Below are 14489 nucleotides of genomic sequence, written 5' to 3'. Positions count from 1 at the left end.
GTAATCTTATACTCAATTTTGTGAGATGTGTGTGAATAGAGTTTTCTTCTATTTTTTCCTTTCATACAGACACTCTCTGCAAACCATTGTGGGTCAACTGGAGGTCTCAGGATCACATTTAAAGATGCACTGTTTGGCCTGGTGCAGTGGCTCACGTCTGTAATCCCAGCACTTTGGGAGGCTGAGGTGGGTGGATCACTTGAGTCCAGAAGACTAGCCTGGCTAACACAGTGAAACCCTGTCTCTACTAAAAATACAAAAAAAAAAAAAAGTAGCTGGGCATGGTGGCACGTGCTACTCCCAGCTACTTAGGAGACTGAGACATAAGAATCACTTGAACCCAGGAGGCAGAGGTTGCAGTGAGATGAGATCCCACCACTGCACTCCAGCCTGGGCGACAGAGTGAGACTGTCTCAAAAAATAATAATAATAAAATAAAAAATAAAAACTCACTCTTCTAGAGAAAATCTCATCCATAATTTTCAGTTCTACCCATGGGCCACAATTCCCAAATATCTATCTCAATCTTGCCTTTGATGACAGACAATGTATCTTTTTGTATGTCTCCTTTTGAACATTAATATGTCCATTAATCTCAATAGGTCAAAGATCTCAACGTCCTAAAGATGCTCACCTAATTTATTTTTGGCAACTATTTAGAAAATTTTGAATCATTAGAAATTCTTCCATTTACTTCATGTCTCACTTACACTTAGCCACCAAACCTATTCAATTGTGTCTTCTAAATGTATTGAACCTTACCTTTTATTTCAATTCTGCTAATACTGCATTTCTTCAGAACTGTGTAATTTCCTGCCTGTTTTGCTGCCATTTCTTCCATGTTGGTCAAGCTCTCCTGTTCTTCTCTAATTTATATTCCATGATTCCAAGGTGATCCTTTAAAAAAATACAAATTTTAAGTATTTGCCCAAAAGTTATCTATACTTTTTTCAGGATAAAAATGGAAACCTTTAGTATCACATGTAAGTTTCTTCATAATCTGATCTTGGCTCACTTATCTGTCACTTCCTCAATAGTACCATACATAACTTTTTACATTTGTGTAAATAGATCTTGGTATTCATTGCTGTGTTTTGCACATACTGTTCCTGACAGCACCTTCCTGTGTTTCTCCCAAGTCAGCTTTGCCTTGGTTGATCACATTCTACAAGATATAGTTCAAAACTAATACAACATCTGAATAGCCTTCCCTTATTAGCCTACTATTTTTCTTTTTAACCAAGGAAGAACACAAATTATGCAGCCAAGTTTCCCACTTTTGGGGAAATTGCAGGGGTCTGTACACCCAGAGTGTAATAAATAAACCTCGCCCTGGGAAAACCACCTTCATGATCATGTTACCTTCCCTGCCAGACAAGTATGCTCCAACATTTTTGAAGTAAATACTCTCCTCTACACTCAATAATTCTCTGCATAACTCTTTTATAACACTTGAAGTGGTTGTTTTAGTATCTAAACATTAATCAGTCTTACCTTTTTGCACTTCTTGATTTTGCTACTCTAGTTATGTTTTAAGATTATGGAAAGATAAATCAATTGGTTTATATTTATATTTTCATTTAACATATTTTAGCATGTAATCTTTTTTTTTTTAAAGTAATTAAATAAGAGAACTAAATAAACTTGTAATATTTTTCCCTAAACCTAAGACTCTCACACCGGAGCCTTTGTTAAAATATTTATAAGAACTTTATGTCCTATAATGTAAAGTTTTTAACATTTTTTTAGAAAAGGTTTTGCTCTGCTGTCCAGGCTGGAGTACAGTGACAAGGTCATGGCTCACTGCAGCCTTGACCTCCTGGGCTTAAGTGATCCTCCTACCTCAGCCTCCCAAGTAGCTGGGACTACAGGTGTGTGCCACCTAGCCTAGCTCAAGTGATCTGTTCCCCTTGGCCTCCCAAAGTGTTGGGATTACAGGTGTGAGCCACCTTACCTGGTGTAAACTGGTGTACAGTTGTTAAACAGAAATTGTACATGCCAAATTATTCTTTGTTATATTAAATTACTTATCATAAAATGTAACCAGCTTTTGAATCTAAATTTTAAACATGTTGATATATAGTTTTAGGGCAGAAGATAATAAAAAATAAATTGCTGTTTCTTGTGGGTTGAGATTTCCCAGGAAGAGATGTGGCTTAGTTTTTATATGTTAGAAAGTATTATCATACAAACCTATATTATATGCACTACCTTGATATTAGAGAATCAAAGTATTTTGAAAATTATTTTTATGGCTGGGCACGGTGGCTCATGCCTGTAACCCCAGCACTTTGGGAGGCCAAGGCAGGCAGATCACCTGAGGTTGGGAGTTCGAGACCAGCCTGACCAATATGGCGAAACCCTGTCTCTACTAAAAATACAAAAAAATTATCCAGGTATAGTGGCGCATGCCTGTAATCCCAGCTACTTGGGAGGCTGAGGCAGGAGAATTGCTTGAACCTGGGAAGTGGAGGTTGTGGTGAGCCAAGATTGCACCATTGCACTCCAGCCTGGGCAACAAGAGCAAAACTCCATCTCAAAAAAAATTATTTTTATGCTATTGATTACTGAATCAGTATAATATATATATTATATATTTTTTATAATATATATTATATATATTTAATATATATATAATAGATATATACACACAGAAGAAAGCTTGTGGACTAGAAGTAGACCATTCATTAGGAAGTTTCTATTCCACAAGAAGGATTAAGAGGGGGAAAGATTATAAGAACTTACACCAGTATAATCTGGAAACAATAAAATTGTACAAGTAGAAAGAAGAACATAGAAATTTAACAATAAATAGTGAACACACTCTGTTTTGTGGAGTCTTGTTTATAAATGCATATGTTTACATTAGTACAGGAAAATCACAAAGTCATTTATTTCTATTTTGATGAAAGTACTTATGACACCTCAAACAATCCAGTCCAGAGATAAATGTGGATCCAATTGTCACTAGAAGACTGCTGAGGTATTAGCCTTGATTCTCTTTTGAAGTGCTAGCTGTGTCATGAACACAAAGGTTAAAAGAATGCTTTGTAAATAGCTCTGGAAAAAAGCCACAGGTTTAGGGAGAATGTTTATTTCTTGATTTAAATATAGATAAATAACATTTCATTGTTATATACGATATCAAATACAGTTTACAACTAGGTTGTCAACATTTATTTAAATACGCAAAATATTTTGATTAGCATTTGAATATTTTTAAACTAGAAGTCTTTATATTTAAAATTAGTTTCTTATAGACAACATATACTTGAGTCTTGCTTTTTTATCCAATCTGATAATCAGTACTTTATTAGAGTGTTCAGACCCTTTACATTAAAATAATTTTGGTGTGATTAAATTAAAACCTACCACTTTGGTAATTGCTTTTTATTTGTTCCACCCACTCTTGCATTTTTTTTCTTCTTTTTTTCTTGTTTGTATTTACATTAATATATTTTATGATTCCATTTTATCTCCACTACTGGCTTTTTATTTTTTAATTTTTTTAGAGACAAGGTCACACTCTGTCACCCAGATTGGAGTGTAATGGCATGATCATAGCTCACTGTAGCCTGGGACTACTGGACTCAAGCAGTCCTCCTGCTTCGGCCTCCTGAGTAGCTAGGACTACAGGTGCATGTCACTATGTCTGGCTAATTTTATTTTATTTTCAAATTTTTTTTTGAAGTGACCAGATCTCACTATGTTGCCCAGTCTGGTCTCAAACTCCTGGCCTCAAGTAATCCTCCTCCCTTGGCATCCCAGAGTCCTGGGATTATAGATGTGAGCAACTGCACCTGGCCTGGCTTATTATTTATACCTCTTTAATATATGTTTAATGTTTGCCCTAAAGTTTATAATATACATCTTTAATTAAGTATAGTCTATCTTCAAATATTAATAATATAATACTGCTTCATGTGTAGTATACAAACTTTGCAACAGTAAACTCCAAATTTCTCTATCATCTGTGATATTGTCAGACATTTTACTTTTATATAAGCTATAAAATCCCAACACATTGATGCTACTATTTTTGCTTTAGGCAATTACCTTTTAGATTGATTAAAAATAAGCAAAATATGACTTTTATGTTTAGTTTCATTTAAAGTGTTTCAGGATGTCTTTATTTCTTTATGTAGATACAAGTTTCTGTCTGGCGTCATATTTTTCTGCCTTAAGTACTTTTTAAAAAGATTTATTGCAGTGTATGTCCGTGGGTAATGAATGCTCTAAAAATATATCTATATTCTTCTGTGGTAGAATAAGAAACGTATTTGGTCTTTATCTCTAGTTTCTGTCACAGAGCACCTAAAAAGCTTGGAATTTCCTGAGACAGCAGTATCTTTTGTTACTCATAATGAGCTCCTTTCTATACAACTGAGTTTATGCTAATAAACTTAGTGGGGATATCAGGGGATGGCTGAAAGGGGTTGGAGGTTAAGCTCTATGGAAACTCTTGAACTAGGAAATGCGATGAGCTTCTGGGTTGCTGAACTTGTGGAGTGCTGGGAGAAAGGCTCACCCAGAGAGAGAATGGAAGATCTGTATGATTCCTTCTTCCATACCTTGCCTTGTGTGTCTCTTCCACACGGCTGTTCCTTAGTTATATCCTTTATAATAAACTGATAAACATAAACAAAGTATAATCCTGAGTTTTGTGAACAATTCTAGCAAATTATCAGACTCCAGGAGGGGCTTGTGGGAACCCTGGTTTTTAGTGTCAGAATGGAATTGAATTATAAGATACTCAATTGGTGTCTGCTGCAGAATTGCTTGGTGTGTGGGGAGAAACCACACACATTTGGTGTCAGAAGTATGTTGTGAGAGTATAGTGTAGAGAAACAGTGTTGTGTTTTCCTGCCTTCATTTTTGAAAGATTTTCTGAGTGTAGCATATAGGTGCACAGGTATCTTTTTTTCAGTGCCTTAAAGATGTCATTCCACTGTCTTTTAGCTTGCATAGTTTTGATGAGAAGTCTGTCATAGTTCTTATCTTTTTTTTTTCCCTCTGTAATGTGTCTTTTTTCTTAGGCTGCTTGTAAGATACAGATTGTCCTCAACTTATGATGGTTCAACTTACAATTCTTTCCTTCTTCTTTCTTCTTTCTTTTTTTCTTTCTTTTTTCTTTCTTTTTCTTTCCTCTTTCTTTTTCTTTCCTTTCTTTCTTCCTTCTTTTCTCTTTCATTCTCCTTTCTCTTTCTTTTTTCTTTTTCTTTCTTTCCTTCTTTCTCTCTTTTCCTTTTTTTCCCTCCCTCCCTCCCTCCTTTCCTTCCTTCCATCCTTTTCTTTTCTTTTCTTTTCTTTTCTTTCTTTTCTGACAGGGTCTCACTCTGTCCCTAGGCTGGAGTGTAGCGGCATGATTACAGTTCACTGCAGCTTTGACTTCCTGGGCTAAGGTGATCCTCCCACCTCAGCCTTCTGAGTAGCTGGCACCACAGGCCCATGCCACCATGCCTGGCTAATTTTTGTATTTTTTATAGACATGGGGTTTTGCCACATTGCCCAGGCTAGTCTTGAACTCCTGGGCTCAAGCAATCCACCCACCTCAACCTCCCAAAATGCTGAGATTACAGGTGTAAGCTACTGCCACTGGTCCTCAACTTTAACTTTTTTTACTTTATGATGGTGTGAAAGCAACACACATTCAGTAGAAACCTTCCTTCTCTCCTGATCCTGGGCACCTACAGTGAGCCACAGCTCCTAGTTAGCCTGCATTTCTGACTGACAATATTTTCAATTTAGGATGAGTTTATTGGGATATAACCCCATTGTAAGTCAAGAGGCATCTGTACTCTCTTTACCTTTGGCTTTCAGTTGGTTGAATATTTCAAGTCTAGGTGCATGCTGTTTTATTTATTTATGTATTTTGTATTTATCTGGCATAGGGTTTTCTGACCTCTTTGGATTTAGGCTTTTGTTGCCCAGGGGAATACAGTCATAGTAAAATTTCCTGTCCTTTCTACAATGGTGACAACTCCATTACTCTACATCTGCATCATAAGTGAGGCTTTCATTGGTTTCCTACTGTGTCTGTAATCTTTTCTCACGACCATAAAATGAAGGTCCACGAAGAGCCCCTGAATTGGTATAGATACCCCTGTGTCTATTGCTACTATGGGCTTTATACTCTCATGATAGTCAAGGCCCGGATTTAACAATTTGTTGCTAATAGCATATGAGTTATTTCTACCCACTTATATAGCAGCCACATATTCTTTTTGTGCTCTGCCCCAGGTGATTCAGTGCTTGCATCCAGTCTCTTCTTGGAGTTTCCAGTCTTTCCTTATGATTCAGGCTAATTGGTTGCCATGAGATCTCAGGTTACTGATGGGTTCAAGAAAAGTTATAATTTAAAATTTTTTTCAGCTTATATTTGATATATGGATAAAAATGATATTCTCTCCATTTTTCGACATTCAGAACAGAACCCCAAAGTCCAATTAGCAAGATATTTTGGACAGAGAAATTGTGCATTTCACACAGAAAGGAATTTAATGACTTAGCTAAAATTTTATTCATTGAAGAGAACAAATAAATATGTTCTACTTTAAAAGTGTTGGTTTTAGAAAATTTCTGTACATTTAACTTTAATGTATTTATTTAAAACTCTATATGCTTTTAAATTATAATTATTTTTATTTTAAGAGCTGCACAAAAAATATTACTATTTAATATTGTTTAAAGCAAATACCCAATTTCTAATGTCCATAATTTAATAGATCTGATCACAGAATACACACACACACACACACACACACACACACACACACACACTACTGTGAGGTTTTTAAAGAAATATCTGTGAATGGGTCAGGCATGGTGGCTCACGCTTGTAATCCCAGCACTTTGGGAGGCCGAGGCAAGCGGATCACGAGGTCAGGAGATCGAGACCATGGTGAAACCCCGTCTCTACTAAAAATACAAAAAAAAATTAGCCGGGCATGGTGGCAGGCACCTGTAGTCCCAGCTACTTGGAGAGGCTGAGGCAGGAGAATGGCGTGAACCCGGGAGGCGGAGCTTGCAGTGAGCCGAGATTGTGCCACTGCACTCCAGCCTGGGCGACAGAGCGAGACTCTGTCTCCAAAAAAAAAAAAAAAAAGAAATATCTGTGAATGATACACAAATAGTGTCCCTCCATGTACATTATAGACAAAATATTTTTAAAATATAACAATAAGAAAAGAATTTTTTTTTGCATTGCTTACAGCTACTTTACTTTTTGTTGTGTTTTTTCTTTTTTAGGCCAAGCAATACTTATGGAGCTCATAACTACTTTATTAGATGTTCTTCTTTTTCAGTAGAAGCCATTGTAATACTCTCTATGTGAACACTGATCCTAAGTATATTTTCATTGATAAATACACCAGGTAAATGAATGTGCAATGACATTAGTTCATAATTCCTGAAGCCTATTCCACTGGACATTTGATCTGCATATAACAGAAGTTAATGAAGGTTCTATGGTCAAATAAATTTGTATACTTTTGGGTTAAATAAACTTAAATAAGTTTTTATTTGTTTTGTTTTTGTTTTTTAATAACCAGACTACTCAGACTTTAATATGCTAATATACATTGTAAATCTCATTGAAAAGACTAGTTTTCTTAAAAATTCTTTTCTAATTAGAATTATCATTCCACAAGACTATACTTTTCACTGTTATCAAAATTTATTTAATTGCCAAACACTTTGAGAAATTCTGTATATTTTCAAATACAAAAAAATTAATGGATGCCCCCTAAGTGCCAGGCTACATATTAGATCCCGCAGATTCTTTTGAGTAAAATAGGCATGGTCTTTGCCCTCATGGAACAAACATGTATTTTAAAATAGATTTCTTTTAAAGAAAGCTAAATAATAATTATGCAAAAAGATTTCTAGACTCATTGCCATAGAAGTGAATAAAAAACATTTAAGTATATGTATAAAATGGAATACGATAAAACTTAATCGAAGAACAACTTGCATAAAATATAAGTATGAAAAGCTTAACATAATACATAAAGAATTAATTTGAATTCACAAGACAAACATCAAGTGCCAGTAGTAAATGGGCAAACAGTATAAAAAAAACCCACATAAGTAAAAATGTAAATAGCAAAATAAGTTATTAAAAAAATCTATTGTTCCTAGTAATCAAAGCAACATTTTAGTAGCATCTATTTAACTTCTATAAATTTGCTCATACTATAGAACATTCAAACAAAACAAATAAGTACAATATTGACACAGTTGTGATCAAACAAGCTTTTTGGAAAGCATTCAAAGCAATACCTATCAACAGCCAAACTAAGTGCATCTGCTCACTGAGTAATACTACTACTAGGAATTTTTGTAAAAAAAAATTCAACAGAACAATAAAACTATGTTTATGAACAAATACATGTTCACTGTAATTTTATTTATAGTATTAAAAATTAGAAACAATGTCAATTATAATAGGCAATAGCAAATTAAATATTGTTATGCTAATTTTGTGGATTATTATTTTTATTGTGCATCTATCCTAGACAGCTTAGATTTTCTGAAAAAATAAAAAAAATTAGCTTAATTAGGTGTGCTGCAGTGGGTTTACAAAATCCTATACTTATTAAGAGTAATACTTTATGTTTATGTGTAAAAGATTGTTATTAGATTATTAATTTGAGTGAGCTACGGCAGGCCTTGGAGGTTGATAGCCAGATGAACTAGCTGTCCTCAAACCATGACCTATATATAGGTGTGATAAATGAACATGAAAACAATGTTTTCCTGTGCTGGTGGAAAAGAATTTATAAACATTTTGCATATATTTGCACAACCTACGTGTAATCAGTTACATTGCTAATATACAGTTGTTCCCCTTATCCATGGGGGATATACCCCAAGACTCCCAGGGGGTCCCTGAAACTGAGGACAGTACTGAACCGTATATATAGTGCTTTTTCTTATATATACATGCCTATAATGAAGTTTAATTTATAAATTAGTCACAGTAAGAGATTAACAATAACTAATAATAAAATAGAACTATTATAAGAATATACTGTAAAAAAGTTATGCAAATGTGGTCTTATTTTTTTCTTTCTCTCTCAAAATATCTTATTGTATGTAATATTTTCAGACTGTGGTTGACTGAAGGAACTGTGGAAAGTGAAACCATGAATAAGGAGGAGACTATTGTAAGGATTATCAAGTAGTGGTCAAGAAGATGGATAATGAATAAAATATAAAAGGGTGCTATCACCATGAAACAGGTACATAATTCAATTAACTGTAATTGAAGGTAATTAGCTGGATTCTATGTGATGGGTGCAGAATTCCATCTATCTAAATCAGACAATAAAAAGTTGAAAATAAAATTTGCATAAAGGTGAAATTTACCCAAGGAAATTTACTGAAGGAATATATTTTAAGAACCGTAAAGCTGCATGGCAGCTAAAAGCATGCCTTTGAGTTTCCCTGTTGATATGGTGTTACTGGCTTGGAAAAGGATCACAGATCTGATCCCACATTCCAGTCCCCCAAATCAGACAGTTTACCTAGATCTGTAGCAGGATATTCATTTTGAATCTTTATCTGGAGATCCTGGCACTGCTGGAAATAGTAATTTTCACTCTTTAGTTGGATGAATAAGGGAGGAGACCACCCCTCAATATTGTCTTATGCCCAATTTCTGCCACCAGGGAAAGAAGAAGTAAAAACTAAAATGCAGAAATGAAATCCACAGGCAGATAGCCCAGTGCCATGCCCTGGGCCTGGTAGTTAAAAGATGGACCCCTGACCTAACCTGTTATGTTATCTGTAGATTCCAGACATTGTGTGGAAAACCATTGTAAAAATCCCTGTCCTGTTCTGTTTCATTCTGATTACTGGTGCATGCAACCACCAGTCACATACCCCCTGCTTGCTCAATTGATCACGACCCTATCACACAGACCCCCTTAGAGTTGTGAGCCCTTAAAAGGGACAGGAATTGCTCACTTGGAGAGCTCGGCTCTTGAGACTGGAGTCTTGCCAATGCTCCCGGCTGAATAAACCCCTTCCTTCTTTAACTCGGTGTCTGAGGAGTTTTGTCTGTGGCTTGTCCTGCTACAGGACAAGCAAACCCATTAAGTTGTAGAAGTTATATAGAGATAGTAACATAATATATAGAAAGTATTAATACTGTGATAGTTTGTGAAATATATTTTAAGTCATAATGATAATTTATGTTTCTTATATGTAGCATATGAAATGTTCAAGAGATGACATGTTAGAGAATCCAATTGTTTTGTATTTTTAATTAGAAATGCCTAATTATACTTGTGATTTAAATTTGACATGCATTAGGGAATGTAATTAATTAAGTTTATAAACAGTGCTTGAATGCTTACTAAAGTTGTACATTCAATTTGTTTTATTTTAAAAAGCTGCTTAAGAATTTATAAAGACTTTTAGTCTGTAAGTTGGCCTTATCAGGAATGTGATGTTTGAAAAAATAAAAAATATTAAAGTTATATACGTAGGTTAAAAATCTAATATATTAAACTTACTAGGCCGGGCGTGGTGGCTCACGCTTGTAATCCCAGCACTTTGGGAGGCTGAGGTGGGCGGATCATGAGGTCAGGAGATCGAGACCACGGTGAAACCCCGTCTCTACTAAAAATACAAAAAAAATTTAGCCGGGCGTGGTGGCGGGCGCCTGTAGTCCCAGCTACTTGGAGAGGCTGAGGCAGGAGAATGGTGTGAACCCGGGAGGCAGAGCTTGCAGTGAGCCGAGATCGTGCCACTGCACTCCAGCCTGGGTGAAAGAGCGAGACTCCGTCTCAAAAAAAAAAAAAAAAAAAAAACTTACTAAACAATTAATTAAAAAATAAAGAGTAATTAAAAGCGATTGTGCTTATTCTTAATAAAAATTATTTAATTTCTAAATCTGCTAGTAAGAGTTACATGTTGAATTTAGAGGTTTAAGAAAAATTTAGTCTTTTAATTAACCACAATAACAAATTTCACATTTAGACAGCTCTAAGTGGTTCATTTTGCATTTAAAAGCCCTCTCTTGGACATTAAAAATTCACCGACATGTTAAGCCCAATGTTAATTATCAATTGAACATGACAACATGACAAATTCATAAGTCACTCTGAAAATCCATTTCATTATTCCATTTGCATTTGACTACTTAGTGACATACTTTGCATTTTAAAAATATTTAATAAAAGTATCATATTTAATATAGAAAATTTGTAAGTAAAAAATGTGTAAGAAAGAAACATTGCCAGTAATCCACCAAAAGATGGCCACTACTAATATTTTAGTATATTAGTTTTTTATATATATTTTAAGCACAAATTAAATTAGTAACCTACTCTATATTCTTTATACATGGTTTTTTATATGTTGGCTTTTACATTTTAACTTTTTTACCGTGGCAATGTGTACAGATTTTACATTGCAAGAAGAGAGAACCGGGGGGCTTGAGTGACTTGTGCCACAGTGTAATGAAGGAAGCGTTGGATTTGGTATTAGACAGAAAAGAGGTTAAATTTGGTTTCAATGTTTACTAGCAGGGAGGACCTCGGACAAGCTTCTTATCATACACTAGCCTCAATTTCCATACCTGTGAAGTGATAATGATAATTACTACTTAATTTGTGTGTTGGGGGAAATGAGGTATCTCTATCTAAAGTAGATAGGGTAGTATCTGATATTAATAGCTATTTTTATGCTAAGAATTGTAGAGCTTGGTTTTAGTAGAAACTTTCGGTTCAGTCTGTGATCTGAAGTGCTTTTGAGGTGAAGGAATCTCAGACCCATGGAAGGATTCTTTGTTCTCTCAATTCCACACATGACTAGTTAGAGCCGTTCAATGTGATTGGCAAGCAGAGTTAAGAGTGTGCTGTAATAGCTGCACTGGAAGTGTACAGAAAAATCATGGTAAGAAATTCAAAATCGAGAAACCAGCCAAAGAAAAAAATGCTCAACACATAAATTTATATAAAAGTATTTGTTCTAATTGCTTTTATGTATAGTCAGAGACAAATCATTTAAAATGACAAAAATGTTTTTTTTTTTGGAAAGCTCAGCAGGCATTCAGGGCCCCAGAGAGTCATCGTTATGAAGGGAAAATACTAACAGGGTGGACTTCAATTTTCAATAAGAAAATTGGAGGCTTTATTTGTGTGAGTCCAATTAGTGCAGCTAGTCAAATTTTTCAGATTGCAGAATTATAAGACAGTTTTAGAAAAGAAATGTTTTATGTAATTCTAACAACTATGCATATCCCCTTGTGGTTGGAAATAATCCTTTTTGTGAATGATTCTTCTCAGAAGAGAGGCATTCACTTTATGTACATGACATCTTGTCTTTTGTCTTTTTTTTTTTTTTTAATGAGCCTCACAAAAAGACCCCCTAGAAATGATCAGGCGATGCCAACTTATTCTCCATATAAACATTCTGATTTCTAAGAGTTCACAGCCACCGCCTTTGTGCTTTACCTGAGGCTATACTCATTGCCAAACTTCCCTGACAAGCTTTTTGCCCTTACTTATTGTTGTGCTGATATCCGGTGTCAGAGCATTGTAGATTGTGCTGGAAACACTATGTAATTACACGGGCTTTCTGGTCTCAAAGTTACCTCACCTATTTCATCACTATACTTTTCTAACAAGGGAACGGAAACCCAAGATATAAGACATCAGTGGGAAATTGGCACCATGGATATTGGAGAGCCAGTGGCACTATATTAAACTTCAAAATGAAAGAAGGGGCCTGATGGCAAATTCACTTGCTTCCACTTTCAAAGGTCAACCAGTAACATCCCGAAAACCAGAGTGATTCTTCAAGTGATCTGTAAATACTTCACATGTTTAGAAATGAGTGTTGTAACCTAATCATTTTGGTGACTATAAATTCTCAGACACCTGCTCTCTGTCTTCCCCCTTACACCTGAGGACCTGCGCAATGTAGAGACTACAATAGATATATGGCTAAAGTAGATAATGTGCTACTTCTGCATTTTCGTATTAGTAAACATTTTAACACAATTTTTCATATATGCAAATTAAAATTATTTAAGAAAATGCAGTTTCAAATACAAATCTATCTTTTTATTTGAAAACAATATTTGCCCTTACAAAGACCAATAAGTTGTTTTCAACCAATTCGTGTTTTATTGATAGAAGGGTCAAGTGTTAAAAGAAAAAAAGTGAGAATGGCATTAAAAATTTAAAACAATCTATTTTGTTATGTCATTAAAAATTTAAAACAATCTATTTTTTTAGATATATTTTGTTAATAAAATTGTTAAGGCTCTTTGATGTCTGCACTTTTGCAATTTCTAAAATCAATGTCTTTTGCACATTGCCATGCAAAGACTCATTAGAAAAATTACAGAAAAAATAAAAACACGAAGAATTATTGAAGTGTGCAAGTCATACGATTTTAGTCTTTTAAGCAGGTATTGAAGGTACTTTAAAAATGTTGGATGATTAGTAAATAATACTAATCATAGATTTTTTTTTTCCCTTTAGGTAAAAATACTTTTGGAAGGCCAGAGGCGGTGAATCATGCCTGTAATCCTAGCACTTTGGGAGGCTGAGGCGGGTGGATCACCTGAGGTCAGGAGTTTGAGACCAGCCTGGCCAATATGGTGAAACCTCATCTCTATTAAAAATACCGAACAGACACTTCTCAAAAGAAGACATTTATGCAGCCAAAAAACACATGAAAAAATGCTCATCATCACTGGCCATCAGAGAAATGCAAATCAAAACCACAATGAGATACCATCTCACACCAGTTAGAATGGCCATCATTAAAAAGTCAGGAAACAACAGGTGCTGGAGAGGATGTGGAGAAATAGGAACACTTTTACACGGTTTGTGGGACTGTAAACTAGTTCAACCATTGTGGAAGTCAGTGTGGCGATTCCTCAGGGATCTAGAACTAGAAATACCATTTGACCCAGCCATCCCATTACTGGGTATATACCCAAAGGACTATAAATCATGCTGCTATAAAGACACATGCACACGTATGTTTATTGCGGCACTATTCACAATAGCAAAGACTTGGAACCAACCCAAATGTCCAACAACGATAGACTGGATTAAGAAAATGTGGCACATATACACCATGGAATACCATGCAGCCATAAAGAATGATGAGTTCATGTCCTTTGTAGGGACATGGATGAAACTGGAAAACATCATTCTCAGTAAACTATCGCAAGGACAAAAAACCAAACACCGCATGTTCTCACTCATAGGTGGGAATTGAACAATGAGAACTCATGGACACAGGAAGGGGAACATCACACTCTGGGGACTGTTGTGGGGTGGGGGGAGCGGGGAGGGACAGCATTAGGAGATATACCTAATGCTAAATGACGAGTTAATGGGTGCAGCAAACCAACATGGCACATGGATACATATGTAACAAACCTGCACATTGTGCACATGTACCCTAAAACCTAAAGTATAATTAAAAAAAAAAAAATACAAAAATTAGCCGGGTGTGGT

The 14489-nt window shown here is 35.3% G+C and overlaps 1 pseudogene; it reads right to left on the bottom strand.

Annotated features, from left to right (window-relative positions):
- Nucleotides 1–1238: 1238 nt before the first annotated feature.
- On the bottom strand, nt 1239–1382 carry LOC115837430 (annotated as a pseudogene).
- Between the last annotated feature and the right edge of the window lie 13107 nt (nt 1383–14489).

This window comes from Nomascus leucogenys, chromosome 11, assembly GCF_006542625.1.
Source record: "Nomascus leucogenys isolate Asia chromosome 11, Asia_NLE_v1, whole genome shotgun sequence".
NCBI classification, from domain to species: domain Eukaryota; kingdom Metazoa; phylum Chordata; class Mammalia; order Primates; family Hylobatidae; genus Nomascus; species Nomascus leucogenys.
Note: the sequence above shows the minus strand (reverse complement) of the source record. Positions and strands in the feature narration are given on the sequence as shown.